The 16,637-nt window shown below is 41.8% G+C and overlaps 1 protein-coding gene across 4 annotated transcripts in view; it reads left to right on the top strand.

Annotated features, from left to right (window-relative positions):
* Positions 1-16,637, top strand: part of CDKL1 (cyclin dependent kinase like 1) — a 1,528,511-nt gene that overhangs the window by 1,423,208 nt on the left and 88,666 nt on the right. The window lies entirely within an intron of this gene.

The following is a 16,637-nucleotide window of genomic DNA, read 5'->3' as shown; positions in this document are numbered from 1 at the left end:
TACGCACATTAACTTTACTAGCATAACCTGTAAATGCCATGGAGTGAATAATTGCTGGCATTGGTAATCTCTAGCCCACTTAATCCAGCCGGTTTGGTTTCATTAAAAGTAGATTGTGTCTACTCAACCCTGTTGACTTCTTTGAAAAGGTTACTGAGGCCCTAGGTGAAGTTCAGTCCATCTATACTGTGTTCCATGAACTAGAAAAAACCCTTGTATTCTCTCCTGCTGTTATACTTGATATATGATATCATAATTAGGCTACAACAAGGTTATTGTTTCCCTAATTTTGGAGTATAATGAGTGTGTCCTTGTACTGATATCATTGTAGTAGTGTATTCATATGTATACTGAAGGGAAGGGAGTGAATATGCATTTTAAGCAATGTCACCCAACTTTAATTTATTTATACATTACATTTATTAATTAGTTGATTGAGAATGTTCATCTTGGAAGAACAGTTTTCAGTGGAGTCCTGGGGAGAGAAACCTCCAATACAGAACAGACGCATAACACATATTTACAAAGGATGGACAGTGACTCATATAATTACAAAGTGATGAAGCAATCACTGAAAACCACAACTGCATGACAGCAGATGATTTCCTATATATTTTACAAAATATGTAATATAAATTTAGGAGTCTTAACTGATACACACAGACATGTATAGTAACTAGGAATGTATTTACAGGTATTTATTGATGGGTTAAAATGCTTAGCAAAAGCAGTGCCAAATACAGTATAAAAGAAAATCATACCAATATAGGAAATAGACCGTGATAAGTTTAAATTTTATATTCACTGGTGTGTAAGCAATATTTATATATGATGGTAATATTTAAATGGGCTTGAGCAGTATGCAGAGCATTAGGATATAGAAACTGCCAAATTATGACATGTAATAAACTATTCAGTAGTCATTAGATGAGGGTGGGCTGGACAGAGGTATTAGGAATCCCCACGCTCATATTTCTGTTGTAATTAAAAATAAGTTTTTATTGCTGTCTTTAAGACTTGCTTCTCCGGGATAGACCTGTGTTTGTTCAGAAGTTTATTCCACATATTTCCAATATATGCAGAATGGTGTCTTCCAGTTTTTCCTTCTCTTTAACGTTTGATCCGTGGCAGATGGAACTAGATGACTCCAGACTGACTAGAGAGGATCTAGTGAATAAGGCCATGACTGAGCAGCTGATGCCAGCTCACCCACCCGGGGTGGGGTGGAGATTATCCTTGATGGCACAAAGGAATTAAGCCTTTATTGTGAACCAGATGGCTCTGTATCATCTTGACAGGATCCGCTGAGAAAAGGGCATGAATAAGCAGCTGATAACAGCCCACCCATTCGGGGGGGGGGTGTCCAATCCCCTGCATTGCTGGCATTCAGTGGCAGGAGAAGTGCACAGCATGCAGTATATGGGCCAGCAACTTGTACTTTGCTCTGCCAAGCCATATCAACCTTTATGGAGCATGTGCAGGGGCATGCAAGCTTACCAAGGATAGCATAGCAAGGCCTTATTTCTGTGAATACAAATTGCAAGACCAAAAGTGGATAAAACATTTCTGGCTGCCTAGATGATGCTACATCATAACTGTCTGTCACCCTGAAGATGGGGAACAACTGATCATAATTGTGGCAGTGGCTAGATGGTTAGCAGGCATGGGAAAAAGGAACCAGATACAAAATAAATGTATTCTTTGTATTCAGACTACAACCTAGCTTACCAACAGAAGATCTGAGTTCACACTGAGTTTCTTACCAGGTGATCATATTTGATAGGTGTGGACAAGCTGATAAGCAGAGAAGTTTAAGGACAAATTTCAGATAGATGAAGGGCAGCAGATTACAAAGCTTCAACAACTGTAGACTGTGAAAAGATACGCAGTAATGTGTCCTATTGTGATGACTGACTTAGTGAGTCTTGCTATTCTGGTTTAGATTTGGTAGAAAGATAGGTTATTGGCCTAGTTAGCTTTTCATCAAAAAGGAAATAAAGCTTTAACTTCAATAATGCTTAAATATTTTAAGTTGCACTTATAGTGACCTCTGTGGTGATAATTTCTGCTTTTTCCCATGTTTTATCAAAAAAAGTTATCTGAGTTTTTTTAGTTTGTTCTAGGACTTTAGTCTTGTAGCTTCATTTGCAATTGTGGGAAGACTGTGTTTCTGCATTATACTGCAATTCTATCTCCATAAGCAGAATTACTTATAGGTTCATAGGTTGGTACTGGGCTATCTGCCCGAAGGCATATATTAGCCCAGCCACGTTGTGCGGTATTCACCGCCCCTTTAGTAGTACCCTAGACCCCTGTACTAGCAGCTAGTACCCTTGGCCCCTATCTAGTAGTGCTGTTGGTGTGATCCCCGGTGTGAACTTTCTGTTACTCATCCACTCATCAAGGTTCGTCTTGTAAAAGTGTTTGTATTTTGAACTCTATCTGTGGCATTAGTCTTGTACTTTCATTTGCAGTTGTGGCAGAACTGTGAATTACTGCCAGATTTGAGCTTTTAGTCATTTATTACTGCATTTTTTCCATAAACAATATTACTGGTAAAATTCTGCATAATCTGGTATCTTAGACAGTGGTCAATTGCAGTAGTGAGAGTACTGCATATCCTGCTCCAGGATTTGTGCTTCAGTGCTGTTACAGTTTTGCTGATAGTCTTATATTCAGCTCATCATTTACCTGCTTAAAGTTACATTTCAGTGCCTTTCTGTTCCATAGTTCTTTGTCTCCCACCACTGAGATATTAAGATAAATTTCTGAAATTCTAACATGCCTGGGGTCATTGACGTGCAGCTCAGAGTCATAGGACTAGAGCTCCAGTATTGGCTTTATTTAACTAGCTTATTGCTGCTTGAAATTTTCTCAATCCTCTCAGCCTTTTCCTGTAGTGGTTTTAAAAGTCTGTGTATGTGGCCTCCACCACTTATGGGAATCTTATTTCTAAAGTCCCTCCCTCCACTCTTTCAATGCTGTTGTCTACTTTGTAAGCTATTTACGTACTTGTCCCACTGTTGTTTTCCATAGTTCCATAATACTGAGTGCCCATCCAGTAAAACAGTATTGCTCTTGAGCAAACCTTCTTTACTACATATTGTCTCCTGCTCAGTTTTCCAGAGTTGCCATCTGCTCGATGTCTTTGCCACACTCTGAGAGCATCCTGAATTAATTATATTTCATTTTTGCCAGAAACTGAGTTATTTTATTATTTTGCACTTGAGTTAACTCTTTTGGTGTGCTACTGCTTTATTTGTTGATTTTGCCCTTGAAATAATTTTAAAGGTCCCTAATGCTTGAAATTGCCTTGCCCAGGTAGTTTAAGTTGTTTTGTGGTAGCATTATACTCTCAAGCAATTTTCTTTGTGTTTTTGCATTAAGAGGACTGGGATCCGACCATCTAGTGGCAGTAGGCGATGGCCTAGTCTATCAGGGTGGAGAAACGCATAAGAAAGCTATAATGTGTAGTCATTTTATTGGCCAGAGGACTTGGAAGCCAGTTTCCTGTGTTTTAAGTGCCTGTATAAATTTGGAACATTTGAGTGCTCATCATACTGCAATGGTTAGTAGGGCCCTGTATAGAGACAGGCACCTAGAAACCAAATTTTCCCTAAAAAAACACCTCTGAAACTATACCAGGAACTCGGTGAGTGTAGCATACACCAGCTGGTTCACATGTTGAGGAGCACTGTCCCTTGAATTTAGTATTATAGAGCTTAGGCTAGTCTCTAGCCCCAAAAATACCCTTAGCAGCCCTCTGTTAACCCCTCATACACCAAACCCTTGTAGCTCACCCAATAAAGGATCTGACATGAAGGATATGCACTTTCCTAATTTCTCCGCAGCCATTTTGATGGATATGGGTATATTCAGACAATGTAAGAATTGTCTAATGTTCACTGAAAATCACTTAATCCACTGAAACAAGTACAGTATATGAGAGATTTAGAACAATAATGTCTCTGGAGGCAAAACTCTGGTGTACACACACTCATAATGACAATCTGGTTGTCAGAAACACACAAGCTACACTACAACACACAGCATGCACCCCACACATAGACTTATACTTATGCTGAAGCACTTAAATGCAGTCTTCCAAAACCCCAAAGATTTCCCAGACATTCCACCTGCAACTACCAAGCCCATAAGGCAAATACACTACCCAGGACACTAATCATAATCTCCATCATATGAAATACTGATGCTCCTCTCATCAGACTGAATGAGGAGAAAATTATGGTGAGTTGCCTATTAGAAACCAGGATCCACCAAGTTACACATGCATTTGAGTCATTGTACCACAGGCCCCAGTATGATTCAGTCATAGTCATTGTGGCCATAAATGACCTGAGACATACCTCCATAGACTATGGAAGTCTCAGACTGTGGGCCACAGGCTGGTATGTGCGCGCATTGAGCAACATTCTATCTTCACCAAGGATGATACCAGAATTTGAACAGAAAAGTATTGACTTTAGTAACTGGCTTAGTTTTTGGTATCATTATAAGGGATACAATATTTGTCAGTGTGGGAGGACATGGTTAACAAACAACTTTTGTTTGCTAAGAATGTTGTGCAACTGTCCCCTCTAGGTTTTCAAATATTAGCTAAAACATTTTCCTTCCCTATACAGCATTTTGTAGGCAATGCCAAATTGACAGACCTTCTAATACAGCAAAATCTATCCAAGGAAATCTAAAGGTAGTACTACTCAATGCCAGGAGTCCAAACAAGAAACTCCACTCACTCCAAGCTCTCTTTACCTTGGAGAATGTCGATATCTGAGCAGTTACTGAAACATGGTTTAAAGCTGAGTACCCCAGCAATACAAAGCTTCAGCATCTTCCACATATTTAGACCAGCAACCACACAGACAGAGACTAAAAATGGAGGTATCTTAATCTACATCAGTAACAAGCATACTTCTAGGTTGGTTAAACAGGATGACACTCTGGAGTTCCTCCATGTCCAGATTACCATAGACAAAGTTCCATACCATATCCTAGCAAGCTATAGGGTCATCCTATATGTCCCATGAAATTCATAGCTCATACTTAGATCTGTTGAAGACACTCACTATTCAACCAAACACCATACTCATCAGGAACTTTAATGACATGGAAACCTTCAGATACTGGAACCAACACAGTTTGGTTTCGTCAAAGGCAGGTCATGCCTACTAAACCTGGTAGACTTCTTTGAAAAGTTACCAAGGCAATGAATGAGTGCAAAATGGTGCATACTGCCTACCTTGACCTACCTAAGGCATTTAATACAATCCCTCATGCAGGCATTGTAAACAAACTCAGGGAATTAGGCATAACCCCCCTATGTAACTTGCTGGATAAGCCTGCTGGCTCACAGACGGATCCCAGGAAGATAGGATTGGAGAGACCACATCCACAAAGAGGTTGGCCACCTGTGACATCCCCTGGACTTTGTAGTGGGTCCTCTCCTTGTTGATCTATTTGATATAGATTTACCAAGTTTGCAAATGATTGCAAGCTAGGAACAATCATAGAAACCCTCCAAGATACTAACATCTTACAGGAAGATGTAACAGAGACAGATGACTGGATCCAAATCTGTGGCTTAAAACTCAGTGCCAAGAAATGCATAATAGTACCTATTAGGAAGCAGACCACCCAGGGGAAACTACTTCATTGATAAAACACCTTGTCTGGCCTACACGGACAGACTAAAAAAACTCCTACTATTCTCTGTCTCATATCGTCTACTAAGAGGCAATCTCTGCTTGACTTACAAAGCCATGTCTACCCAACTCTGTTAGAAATACTACATCTTAAAGAAATCCGAATCCCACCGCACCACATGCTCCAGAGACCTCAACCTCATTACAGTAATCAACAGAACATGCTGGAGGGACAGGTTCATAACCCAGAGACTGCCCATGCTCTGGAATAGACTTCCCATACATGTCAAGCAAAGCACCTCACTGGCCCTCTTCAAGAGAAATCTTGATGAGTGGATGGCTATTAGAAAGTTCACACCAGGGATCACTCCAGTGGCTCTACTTGATAGAGGCACTGGGAACTAATGTCGGGCGGCACAATGCCAGGGCACTTCAATGGGCTAGGTTTGTAAAGATTCCAGGGCCATTAGCCTAGCACACACCTATGAGCCTAAAAGTAGACACAGTAGTCTGGGATTTGGGGACTGCTATAGATAGTAACCTGACTTTCAACCAACATGTGTCAAAGTTGTAAGAAAATCATTCTGTGTCACTCATCTTATAATAAGGGCATGGACTCTAGGTCCATGGAAGTCATTGTGCCACTACTCAGCCATTATCTGACCTATCATTAGGTATAATGCCCTTTTCTGTATGTACCTGACCAGGCACATGCAACAACTGGAACATCCACAGTGGTTCCTCACAAAAAGAATCTTCTTCTTTTGGCTGCTCCCATTAGGGGTTGCCACAGCGGATCATCTGTTTCCATTTCTTCCTGCCTCTGCATCTTGCTCTGTCACACCAACCATCTGCATGTCCTCTCTCACCACATCCATAAATCTTATCTTAGGCCTTCCTCTTTTCCTGTTACCTGGCAGCTTCATCCTTAGCATCTTTTTCCCAATATATATGTAACAAAGTAAATTGGTTCCACACAGCAGGATAAAACACACAAGCTCCTTTAATCAAGTAACAGGGTAAGTGCTTTCACAGATGTAATCTGCTTCATCAGACCAAACAAAAATTCACTGCACATACTCTTTAAAATACATTCAATCAACCAGTCAAAACAATGATAGCAATTACATTGTAAGTACCTACCTAATAAGGCATATAGAAATATTTAAAACCATATTACATACATAATAAAGGAATATTTGTGCTATTGTATTGTATGTTTTTCTTATTACGTAGGTAAGACTAATAGAGTATTCAAGGACAGAATACTTGAACACATCAGGGACATTAGGAATATTAAAGAAACTAGTGCCCTAGCCTTACATGTTGCTAAAGAAGGAGTAGGACATACATTTAAGTTTTTGGTGCTGGAAGTGATTCACAGCACTATGAGGGGAGGTTACCTAGTGAATAAAACAGAATCCAACGAGCAAAGGTGGATTCTGAGTCTTCAGGCTAACAAACCCCCTGGGTTGAATAATAGAGTCTCCCTGAAGCCTTTTCTTAAAGCCAGGGCTATTAAGCATTGATTTGATATTCAGTCCTGCTATGGATTTTTTATATATACTTAATTCCATTTTATGCTGTATTTATTAGAAGTTATATTCCTTTATTATGTATGTAATATATACTGGGATGATAAAGGGATACTCTCTACTAAGATACATAGGAGAGAATGTCATAGGAATCATCTATTGCATAGGACTAGCATGCACCCCCACCACATTTTCAGTAATGTGGTTAAGGGGTAGGCATTAAGAACCTCCAGGTTGACCACTGAGGAAGGGAGATTCAATACTGAGATGGAGGTATTAGAAGAGAGGTTTGTTAATAGGGAATATAATAAAGCAGAAGTCTCTGAAGTAGTTTCCAATGTCGGGGAGCTTAGGAGTGATACAGGGAAAACTTATTCCTCTGAAAGGGAGATGGTCAGTAATGGTGAGCATGCAAAAGGTGGAAGACCTAAGAAGAGGTATGTAAGAGTACCCATTGATTATTCTAGTGATGTCAGAGTTGTCACTGATGTCATTCAGAAATATTGGCCAATACTCACACAGGGTCCTCAGATAGGATCAATAGTGGGCGATAGACCATCGTTTCTATATAAAAATAAGAAATCCTTGAAACAAATGTTGTGTTATCCTAAAGATAAACAATAGCCCAAGCATTATGGTGATAGGATGGGGACGGTCCCATGTTTGAATTGTAATCAGTGTCGATATATCAACACAAATAATGTGTTTTCACATCCGGACTTTAAGAGAGATTTTTTCTTCAAGGTGAAGGCAAATTGCAATAGTATTAATATTGTTTATTTGGCTGTATGTAACATATGCTCCGCTTACTATGTGGGTAAAACCAATAGAAAGCTGAGATATAGAATCAGAGAGCATTTATTGAAAATTAGAAATAAAGATAACACTAATGCATTGGCAAGGCATGTTAACAAGACTGATGCTAGTCACAGCTTCAGGTTCCAGGTAATAGAAATGGTATATGGTAATGAACGTGGTGATATAGTTAACCAGACTGAGACAACAGAGAGTAGGTGGATATTGAGGCTTCAAGCAGATAAGGGGAGGGGGTTGAATAAAAAGGTACCCCTCAAACCCATATTGAAGTCCAGACCAATACATAGGTAAACCTGCTGTTTTGAGCTCCTGTATTGGACTATGTATTGCTTAGGACAATAACTTTCTATTATGAACACAATATTGTATTCTATAGCAGGCCTGTCAGTATTGATTATACAGGGAATTTTGCCTTGATATATTCGTCTTTTACTGTAGTGCATATCAATGATGCTAACACAATGTCTTTTTATATTTTTTTATATGTTTTTAAAGAAGGTGAACATTGGATATGTACTAATTATGATGTATTTTTTAGTTTTTATTTTCTGTTTTGTGTTTATTTTTATATATGATTATTGAGTATAACTCTGTTTTTAGGCACTGTGAGTTTAATTAGCACACAGTGGAATGATGACACGTGAAAAGATTTGGGTGCGTCTGTGTTTAAGTGGTATTTAAGCAGAGTTTAGTATAGTTGTTTTTTAGGTCTGAAGAAGTGGTGTGTCAACACCACGAAAGCGCTCACCAATAAATTCATTGTTTTTATATGCAGCCATTGAGTAGTTCTTTGAATGTGATTGTGGCGAATACTATTGGATATTGTGTCCAGAGACTACGCTCTACTGACCATCATCTTGATTGTATTTGGATAAAAATATTCAAGTGGTTACCTGTGTGCAGAGAGCACATAAGTGCATGCAGTCACCCAAACTGTTAAGAGCATTAGACAGTATTTGATGTGGCATATCATTTTTCAAGGTGATTTTTTTTTTCTGTTGCACCATGCCCAATGATCAGCTGCCTGCAGACAGTTGGTTAATTTATTCCCCAGTGGGAAGAGAGACAATTAAGGAAACAATCATCCCATTAGCTATTGGGGCTTTCTTATAAGTTGTAACATATGCCCGTAGTACTGGATGTGAAAATTCATTGTAATGGCCTACAATGAGCTCTGTTTGTGCATGCCTGCTGCCATCCATGCACTCAGTGTGGGCTGCAAGAAACTGCTTTGTAGCTGAAGCTCACATCCCTTGAAATGCTACACCACTTGCTCTAATAAACCTGTACTAACAGGGATGTTGTAAAGTGCAACCAGACCAAATCCATCACACCCTCAGCACAGGCTAGATGAGCTAGCACTTGCAACTCATTTCTCCCCCAATGTGGTTTCTCTGGCACCTAAGCCATAACTTAGATTTGGGTTGTCTGGTCATAGTCAGTGATTCATCCTCCTATGGTATGGAAAACAGGTATGGAGACTGTCATTTTATTATCATCTGTTGCAATTACAGTACTGATTAGGTAGATGTGTCATGCTGGATATAAATATAAATCATTGATGGTGAACCTTATGGGGTTGGCGTGTCAAAAATTTAGAAAATGCATATCTTGACTGTGCTGGCATGTCACCCCCAGTGTGAACAAAAGAGAAACAATTCTTTATGTATTCATTTATTTAAAAAATACAGTCCAATCATGTGTGCTGCTATGTATTATAAAAGTAAAAGAAAAATCAGTGACTTACAATAGAGAAAATGATATGTGCATTGATAATTGGGCTTAAAATAGTCCACCAAAAAATTACCCTACATTTAATAGTAATTTTGAATTGAACTGAAAGAATATGGAACACACTGCATTCGATTTGATTAACATCATTTAATGACTTTTTGGTTGCTGAGTTTTAATAGATAAGTGGAGGGTCACATATTTCTTGTATTTTTGTGCATTCAGTTTCTTTGGTAACCCGGGTGTTGGTGAACGCTGGGTGTGTCACCCAAAATGTTGTGGTGTGTCACCTTTGACACACATGTCATAGGTTTGCCATCACTGGTATTAATCAGTGTGTAGTTATGAAGGAGAGAGGGAGGTTTGGGGTAGGTAGTTGGGAAGAACTATCCTGGGTGTCACATAAATTGTTTTCCACATCTTTTTTGCATTCATGCCTGCTGACCACCAAGCTTGTCCCTATGAGTCTAGAGCCCGTTTTTCCTCCATTACTGACAATCCCCCAGCACAAGGGTGGAAACCAACAAGAGAGGCTGTTCTAGAGACAGCCATGAAGGTTATTTGTGTCCATGCTGGCATTCAGGAAATGCAGCTGTTTCTACTGAGAATCTTAACCCTACCCCTGAGGGTTGACATTGGCACCCATGTCACTCGGGGGTGTCCTATGCCATCATCATCATGCATATGCATGTTTAGACACACACACACACACACACACACACACACACACACACACACACACACACACACACACACACACACACACACAAACTATGAAGGCTGCTTTGGCTGACTTGGGGTCACCAAGCCCTTCCCAGTGCCATATATTCCCCTGCTTGTACGGTGGTGATCAACTAACTGGAGTCACCTGTCCCTCCCCTAGTTGGGTGAACTGGCATCAGCTGCTCTCTCCCATCCACCACTGCCCACCTCTTCTAGTAACCAATCCACTATTTGATGATTTGTTTCATTTCCTGGGTCAAAGCTTTATCCTTGTACACAAGCTACTTCCAAAATTGACCTTCAACTTTTCTAAGTCACCTACTGGGCAGAAAGAGGATGTGTTGTGTTAAGAGAACTGGCCAGTGATGTTCAGTGGAGTGTATACTTTTTGAAGTGGAAAAGGGACATGTAGTAATGTTGATGTCTGCTTCAGTAGAATGGCCCAGAGATTACAGTAGTAAGCCAGGTAAATTACATCTGGGAAAGGTGAAGCAGGCCAAAGGATGCTGACCAATCTAGTAGGCATCCCGGAGTAGGACACGTGTGCAGCTGGATGAACATTATTGCATATATCAAAAGTGATACTAAGAAATCTCAATAATAATGGAATAAGAAATTAGGTTTATAAAATGTTACTTGAGATCACAATTACTGAAACTTGCCATCTTGTGGCAGTCACTATGTTGTGTGTTTTTGTTCAAACTGTATAGTAATGATTTACTTCAGTGTGACTGTAGTATATTTGCTGTTCACTGGTATGATAACATCTGAAAAACACAGAAAGGCAACAATACATTAACTGTTCCTAATTACTCTTTCCTAGCAGTTTAGTGATCTCAGAGTAAGTTCCTAATTTCTCTTTCTATGAAGTTTAGTGACCTCAGACTAAAAATAAGGAAATGGAAGGTGAGAGCCCAATGCTTTTGATGTTTTTTTTTTCATTCTAATTCATTTGCTCACAAATCTCACAGTCTCAAGTGCACATTACAAACTTATCTGTATTTGGGTTGTGGGTCATGAGTATTATCATTGCTAGAAGGTTTTAAATCTGTGTGTATGGTTTTAAGTTTTAAATCTGTATGTATGGTTTTAAAACTCATCACTCCAATGGAACTCAGGAAGTTTGCACTGTAACTTCCAATGGGCGGAGCTTAAGCCTTTTGACAGAATCAAATTATATCCTCCATATCAAACAAATATTCATATCTCTGGAACCATAGGGATTATGAAAGAATTATGAATTTCAAACTCTTTAGCACAAATGATTCTTATGGTGGTAGTATTCTTTAGGTTCTAGGTCTTAAACTGAATTTTATAAGTCACAGTAAACACAGTAACTATTCTTCTTCTTCTTCTTCTTTTGGCTTTTTCCCGGTTAGGGGTCGCCACAGTGGATCACCTGTCCACTCATGATTGGCAGTGAAGTTTTACGGTGTCAAGTTGCCAGCCCGGTGTCCAACCTTCCACAGAAGGCACACACATGTACACATTCATGCCTAGGGCTAATTTAGTGTGTCCAATCCACCTACAGCATGTCTTTGGGATGTGGGAGGAAACCGGAGCACCCGGAGGAAACCCACGCAACCACAGGGAGGACATGCAGACTCTGCACAGAAGGCACCCCAGCCGAGGATCGAACCGAAGAACCTCTTGCTGTGAGGCGGCAACACTAACTGCTGTACCACCGCAGCCACCCAAAAACACACAGTAACTATTACATTTGTAATATTTTGTAAACAACTTACAATAGCTCAGCAACCACTCAAGTTACATTCATACTATTAGCAACATTTTATCCATCTAGCTGAGAGCTTTCATATGAGGCCAAGGAGGTCTGTCTGTGTTACTTGGTTGTTGAGATATTTAGAAAAAAATATTAAAATTATATCTATATAAATTAATATATTAAAAATAACAGTTAAAGTCTATTTACCTGCACTGGACAGAGGTCAAATAGTAATGCAGTTGAGTTTGGTATTGTGTAAGCTTTAAGATGAATTTTTTTAAAACCTTGTACATAGCCTGATTTTGGAATTATACATGCACATATGAACAAGCAATATTTGACACCTGGGGGTGTCAGTAGGAGTTAACTGCAGATGCACCTGGAGGCATCACTCGGATGTAATGAGTTGTCCTTATAGTGACTCCACTGAGGGAAAAACTGTTTTAGTAAAAGTTCTCCAAAAACGCAGCGTATTGACAATAACTGATACGAAAATAAAAAATAAAATTGCAGTATTTGAAAATAACCGACACACTTTATTCAATAAAAAAATCCTCATGAGATACAGTTGAGAGGTACGGCAAGTTCCTATTAACGATCGCTAAAGCTTTTCAAAGTTTCGAGCCAGTGTCTTCTCAAAAAGGTATTCTCTTCTAGGCACTGGCTCGAGACTTTAAAAAGCTTTAACAATCGTTAATAGCAACTTGCTGTACCTCTCAATTGTATCTCATGAGGTGTTTTTATTGAATAAAGTGTGTTGGTTATTTACAGATACTGCAGTTTTATTTTGTTTCAGTAAAAGGCCAACAATTTTTGTGTTGGCTTGCATAAATGCTTTATTCAGAGTTACTCTGGCAGGCATTGTGCAAGTAGATTTTCTGATTTGGAAAAGTGTGGCCAAAATGGATTATTGCAGTGCTATGTCATGGTTGTTAGTGCAATGCAATTGCAGTTCATTTATCGTTAGTATTAATTGGGTAAAGTGCCTTGCAGAGTGAATTTAAAACCAAAATCTCTGCCATTTACTTCCTTACTGATAGCTTCTTTCCCATATTTTTATGCTGAACACTGCAATAGCAAAGGTTGCTGTCTGGAAACATTTTAAAATACACTGCCTTGCTTGTCCATCATTGTAAAGTGCAAAGCAAATTGTCACAGCCTCTATCAATAAAATTGTATCCCTGTTCCCCTTATGCATTAATACGTGTAGTGCAAAGTAGTACTACTTTCAGCATGTATTGTACAAATATACAAAAGGAAATATACATTAGAGCACAGAGTTCAATTAGCACAATACCTGTTGTACACCTCTACATGCTGTTTTATACAAATATTCTCATTGAGGTATCACAGAATAACATTTGATGTTAAGTTGTCAATCTCGCCTTCATTTTTGCTGGATGGGTTCGGAGCCGAACCTCGGCTCCGACTCGGCCTAATACTAAAGCTCAAGAGCTATTTTTACTGGCTCGAGGCTATGCTATGTCCCATAATGCTAGGCATCATCTACCCAGATCTCGTTTGCCACTTCAGCTACGAGGTTGCGTTTTCACCGGCTCCAGGTCATATTTAAAATTTTTTTATATTTATAGTTAGTTTTTGATTGATATTTTTTCCCTAGATCTTTTCTAGTAGTGTTAGTAGTCTCCCGACTAGTCTTCCCTCCCTTTATTCATAGTTTTCCTACTCTTTTCCACCCCTAAGGTGGTTAGGCTTTTACCCCCCCCTTTTTATAGTAGGTTTGTACAGTAGGTTTGTACAGGTTCCTTTCGGTAGGTGTGTGAGAATTTTTGTTTTGTTTTATTGTAATAACTTTAAGAGTGTCTTTCAAGTGTTGTGTGTGTGTTTGTATACTTGTTTAGACTTTGTTGTCCCGTTCCTGTGGTATCATGTCTAAGGATACCAAGATATCGGGATTCAAGAAGTGTGACTCGTGCTGTCAGAAGATGTCTCTGACAGACGGTCACACTTCTTGTGTGTATTGTTTGGGCCCTCTACACATGCAGGACTCTTGTTCCATCTGTCATGCTTTTAGCCCAAGAGTCCTGCAGGAGTGCAGAAATAAGCTCATCCTAAGGGGCTTATTGAAGCCCGAAGGTTCTCCTACCAAGCCTCTGTCAGGAAAACCTTCTAAGCCCGCCAAACCATCGGCTCCATGTCCGGAGCCGGTGCCGAGCGGACCTTCTTCTGCCTCTTCGGTTCTGGCCAGAACCAATACATCGAGGCCTCAGTTGGCTCCGACCTTGGCGTCGGAGCCGTCTCCAAGCCGAAAGCGCTCCTGATCTCCTTCATTGGAGTCGGTCAGGTCGGCTCCGAAGTCCCCTTTGCTGTCGGAGTGGAGCCATAGGTCTCACTCCTCTAGATCTTCCAGGCTTTCAGACCACGACCTCGAGAGGGTAGTCAGTAGGCTTTTGAAGTCGCAGGTGCTCACCCAGTTATTGCGTAGCCCATCTCAACAGACAGTGGCTTCCCCAACACCTGCTCCAATTCCTCCTCCAACTATTCCTTCGAGCTCGGATCCGGAGGCCGTCGGGGTTGGTACCGTGGGGGCGTCGGAACCAATTCCACCCTTATCGGTTCCTTCGTCGGCTCCGATCCCTTCATTAGCTCCGTCCTTGGAGGGATCCAGGCGCCGGGGCTCCCTCGTCGATTCCGAGGGGGCGAGTGGCATTGGACCCTTGTCCGACCCCGTTCTCCCTCTCGGAGCATTGGCGCAGGTGAGCTCGGCCCCGACATCGGCCTCGGAGCCGTCCCTCTCGGTGCCGGGAGGAGCTCTCATCTCTTCGGAGCTGGGTCCCTCCTCTCTGCCTGATAGGGGCGCCTTTGAGGTCATGAGGAGCATGCTGGCTCCTATACCGGCACCACAGTTGGCCCCATCGGCCCCTCCTTCCATAGTGCCTGCTTCAGCCTCTGCCTACCCTCCCGAACCCAAGCGTGGAGAACCAACGCTCCAGGTCGCCCCATTGGGTGTATCCTCCTCTTCTGAGGCCTCCCCTGACCCTGCAGGGGAGCCCCCTCGGAAGAGGACATGCAAGAGGAAGCTTGTAGACTCCCCGGCGTCAGTGACATCTGACACCGACCTGGATGATTCAGAAGGGTCCCCAAGGTCCCCTTCCGAGGATGTCTCATTTTCTGACATCCTAGAGATCCTCAAACAGAGGGGTAACTGGTCTGCCCTTAACCCTTCCGAGGACGAGTCGGTGTACCTGGACGCATTCGGTTCTCGCCCTTCCACCTCCTGGGTGTCCCCGCCTTTCGACCCACTCATGGAGGTGGTGGCTCGGAAGGCGTGGACGGCTCCGGATACTATGGAACCAACTCCCCGGAGGCCCACTAAATTTATTATGGCCCCTTCGGACAAGCAGTTTCTCACTAAGGGCGTCCCCGTTGATGCCATGGTGGTGGCGGTGGCCACTAAGAAGGAGTTGGCTGACCCTTCAGTTCCTGTCCATTCTCCTAATAAGGAATCTAGGACTATGGATAGGTACGGCAAGCGGATGTTTTCGTCAGCGACCTTTGCCATGCGTTCGCTGAATTATTTGTGCCATTTCACCCGTCTTCGGAGAAACCTTCTCAAAGAACTAGGTGATACCTTACAGGACTCATCAGCTGCGGGGTCTCAGGAAAAGATCAACTCCCAGCTAGGGACCCTGAACTCTATTGTAAACTCCTCCATGCGGCTCATTTCCTATGCCGCCGATGGAGCGAGTAGGGCTGCAGGCACGGGCGTTGCCCTAAGGAGACATGCCTGGATGTGGCTTTGCAACTTTGCCGACCCCTTCAAGGCGTCCTTCACTAACACCCCCTTTGATGGTTCTGCCTTGTTTGGACCTCAAGTGAAGGATACATTGACCAGGTGCGAGCAGGAAGGCAAGACTCTCTCTGCCGTAGGAGTCCATTTTTCTACCCCTTCTAGACCATACCTTAAGGGTCAGAAAGGTGGGAAAATGTGGTTCTGCAAACCTCAGGGAGTACTGCCTGACGCACGTGGTGAGCTTCCCTCCAGAGGCAGAGGAGGGAACAATAATAGACGCCGCCCGAGGAGCAGCGGGGGTCCGCAGAATCAGGGTAGCAGAGAATCTTTCTCTGACAAACCCTTCCAGCACCCCTGAGGAGCTGCCCGACTGTCCACTTTCGGAGGCAGTCAGGGGAAGACTATCACTGTGCCCAGAAGCCTGGCATTCCCTCACGCAAGACAAATGGGTACGGTCGATCATATCCGAGGGCTACAGAATTCCCTTTATTCACACCCCACAACAGCCAAAAGGGCCCCTTCCAGACGTTCCACCCGGTCTGAAGGATCTAGCAGCACTAGAAATTTCAAAGCTGCTAAGAAAAAGGGCCATCCAGCCAGTTCCAGCAGACCAACAAGGATCCGGTATCTACTCCAAGTTCTTTTTGGTACAAAAAAGACAGGGGACTGGAAACCAGTTTTGGATCTCA

The sequence above is a fragment of the Protopterus annectens genome, chromosome 6.part0 (genome assembly GCF_019279795.1).
Source record: "Protopterus annectens isolate FY-2018-M chromosome 6.part0, PAN1.0, whole genome shotgun sequence".
Lineage (NCBI taxonomy): Eukaryota > Metazoa > Chordata > Ceratodontiformes > Protopteridae > Protopterus > Protopterus annectens.
This window is presented reverse-complemented; position numbering and strand designations above follow the sequence as displayed.